The sequence below is a fragment of the Arvicanthis niloticus genome, chromosome 3 (assembly GCF_011762505.2).
Source record: "Arvicanthis niloticus isolate mArvNil1 chromosome 3, mArvNil1.pat.X, whole genome shotgun sequence".
In the NCBI taxonomy this organism is placed as follows: Eukaryota; Metazoa; Chordata; class Mammalia; order Rodentia; family Muridae; genus Arvicanthis; species Arvicanthis niloticus.
Window position 1 is genome coordinate 124,137,374 of NC_047660.1, and position 3,766 is coordinate 124,141,139.

Genomic DNA, 3,766 nt, shown 5'->3' on the forward strand with positions numbered 1-3,766 from the left:
GTGAGTTCCAGGACAGCCAGGGCTATACAGAGAAATCCTGTCTCGAAAAAAAAAAAAAAAAGTAGGTATTGGGACATCCTTCTCTATGTAAAATTTATATTATGAAGCCCAACTAAATTTTAAGGTTTTGTTTTCCTTTTATTCTTGCTCAAAGTTTAGTACTGCTGTTTTCTGGCCAGTATTCTGGTGTGTTCTGCTCATTCCTCTTTGTTACTCTTCAGGCTAACGGAACTCTTATGAGTCAAGGTTCCTGTAGTGGGGTAGGTGTTTCTGCACTCTGTTCATGTATGTGAGCACATATGCGCAAGTGCTTGTGGAGGCAGGGGTTGTCATGTCTGCCTCAGTGGGCCTCTGCTTGCACATGCAGGTGGGATACCCCTGCAATTTATCAGGACTTCATGTGGCACAAGCAGCCTCAATTCTGTGATTTTATTTCTTTTTATTTTGGTGTTTCTTTTAAAAACGTTAAAAATTGAGCAGGCTCAGTGCATAAAGATGTTTGCTGATAGGTTGGACAACCTGAGTTTGAGCTCTGGAAGCAAACAAACAATGGCAGGAAAGAATCAACTCTGGAAGGTTGTTCTTTAACTTCTACACGGGCACATACACAAAGTACTTTTTAAGACCTGCAGGTCATTTTATAAATCCTCTTGCTGTCCAAAGGATTCCAACTCCAAGAGTTGAGCCCCTAAAGGCAAACCTTCCTTAAGTAATAAAACCCTGATGTCCTTGTCTTGGAGTGGGAGGTGCTCTGTGCTTGCACTGCACCAAGTCCTGGGTGGTGCTGAGAACAGCAAACAGCCTGTCTGAAGGCAGTAAGGTGGAGCTCTATAGAGGAAGACACTACTTCCTGCTCATGGGTGTGCATGCACACAAATCATGCAATACCAAAACCCCAGTTTCCTAGGCATAGACATGTTTGGATATGACAGGATCATGACATGTATTGTTACTTCTAACTCTGATTTTGTGTTAAAAGAGTTCCTAGTATCCATATAATTTTGGTTGTGGAAGCTTTTCAGGTCTCTGCTAAACATACACTTAAGAGGCTGGAGAGATGGCTCAGTGGATAAGAACAGAGGCTGCTCTTCCAGAGAGAGGTCTAGGGTTGATTCTCAGCACCCATAAAAAGTAAAAAAAATAATTTACACTGGGTGTGGTGTGTTTTTGATTCCAGTACTTGAGAGTCAAGGGCATGTGGATCTCTCATAATCAAGGCCAACCCAATCTTCACAGGAAGTTGCAGGCCAGCAAGAGTTGAATAGTGAGACCCTGTTTTAAGAATCCCAGCAAGAAGGCTCAGTAGATGCTTGTCACCAAGCCTAATGCCCTGAGTTCACTCCCCAGAACCAACATGGTAGAGAACTGACAAGTAATCTGGCCTGTGAGTGGGCACAAAAAATGCACAAGCATAATGTAAGAACAGCTTCGGCATTGGCATCAAGTAGGGAAGGAGACTGTCTTAATTTGGATTTTATGGTAATTCTAAAGTACATGGTGTTGGGATTTTAGTTTCACCATTATTGTCTGTGACAAAACTGGGAAACCACTGAATGCCTTAACTAGTATTGGTGTGCTAGATAAGTGCTCTGCCACTTGAGCTCTCCAGCCAGTTCATCTTGAAATGGTACTACCTTGGAATTCCCTGAAAGAGGATAGCTTTTTTTTGGTTTTTCAAGACAGGGTTTCTCTGTGTAGCCCTGGCTGTCCTGGCACTCACTCTGTAGACCAGGCTGGCCTGGAACTCAGAAATCCACCTGCCTCTGCCTCCCAAGTGCTGGGATTAAAGGCGTGCGCCACCACTGCCAACGAAAGAGGATAGCTAACACTTGTGGATTCACAGCCAACATGAATCCACTATGTATTAGTAAACATTCAAATTTCATGAGAGTCTCAAACTTTCACTTCTTTGGTAATCCACCTTCTGTATCTAGACAACAGCACTGGCCCAGGCTGGCCTATGCTCACCAGCTGATCTTTAACAGTTCCACAAAGTAGGGGTTACTAAATTGATAGTAACCCAGCACATTTGTAAAGTATCTGCCACTTAGTTGAAAAGCAGATCTGATAGCCCAGGTAAATGGAAGGACAGTGAAGTAAGGACGCCTTTTGGCAGTAGGAATTACACCCAAGGCCTCACACCTAGCAGGCAAGACTTCCCTGCTGAGTTACAGCCCCCAATTACACCCAGCATGACCAAGAGTTATTTATTAATCCTCTATAACCCATGTTTTCCTCAAGAAAAAGCCAATTCTAAAATTTTTCCAGTTGAAAGCACTTGGCAGATTTTCTCAAATTGTTTAGATCAAGCCTACTGAAAACCTTACACTCCCTACTCTTACCCTTTCTAGATCCCTGGCTGGCCAAACTCAGATCTACCTGTCACTTTCTCCTCCATGCTGGGGAAGAAACAAATCTTAACAAAGCAACTTAAGACTTCCCATGAGCAGGGCAGTGGTGGCACAAGACTTTAATCCCAGCATTTGGGAGGCGGAGGCAGGTGGATTTCTGAGTTCCAGGCCAGCCTGGTCTGCAGAGTGAGTTCCAGGACAGCCAGGACTACACAGAGAAACCTTGTCTCGAAAACCAAAAAAGAAACCCAAAAAAACACCCCCCCAAAAAAAAAACTTTCCATGATTCCTTATGTAGTGCCTGAGAAATAAAATTTTACAGATAGTTCAGTAATGTACACCCAAACTTTGGCTTGTTACATTCACATCAACCAAGTTACTCAAAGTCCAGTACAGTTGTATTGGTGTCTGCATGAAAATGACCCCTCCCCCGCCCATTGTAGTATGTAGAACTGTTAAGGACTGGGGTTGTACATCTGGTAGTGGGACTTTTTGCTTTGAGGTGAAGACCGTGCCATTTTCAGTGTGTCTGCCTCCTGGGTGTTGAAACAACATGAAAGCTCTCCGCTATGGCTCCAGTCTCATGTCTGTGTACCTGCTGTCATGCTCCAGCAGTAATTCCATTATCAGTCCATAATCACAGACTAACCCGATGGGACTGTGAGCTCCCAAATGAAATGCTTTTATAAATTGCCTTGGTTGTGGTGTTACGTCACAGCCAGCAATAGGAAAAAAATAAAACAAGTGGTAAAATTTCAAAACCATTTTTCTGGTTGGTGCTATGTCCACAACTTTGAAATAGACCACTCCTAAGGATTTCCAGTGAATTTATTTTACACATTAAAAGAAACCCAGATGATTCTATTCAAAGATAAATCTACAACCAAATCAAGAACCTGTTTCATGCTGGATGTAATAAATGTACATTTAATCCCAGCACTGGGGAGGGAAAGGCAGCGTTCCAGGCCAGCCAGGACTAGCCTCAAAGTTGCAAAAATTGCCTTTTTCTCTACTCATCTGCAGAGTCCCACAAAGCTCCCAAACCAAAGGGAAATGCTTTGCCTAGTGCCCAGGGTGGCCTAAGGTACAAATTGAATAGTAATTCATAGACTATGAGTTGCTCATTATAGGCCTAGACCCCCTAACTACACAGGTGGCAAAGGAAGGATGGGTCAAAGTTAACAGCCTGAGTGACAGAATGAGTTCAAAGCTACACTGAGCAACTTAATGAGACAATCTCAAAATGGTTTGGTGGTACAAGACTGGGTTCAAGCCCCAGCATCAGAGGTGAGAGATATGACACAAAACTTTTACACCATGAAAAAGTAATAAACTATTAAAACACTCTCAATTCTAAGTTCGTTTTTATGGGATATAAAAAGTTTGTTTCATGTATAAAGCACAGACACAGTACA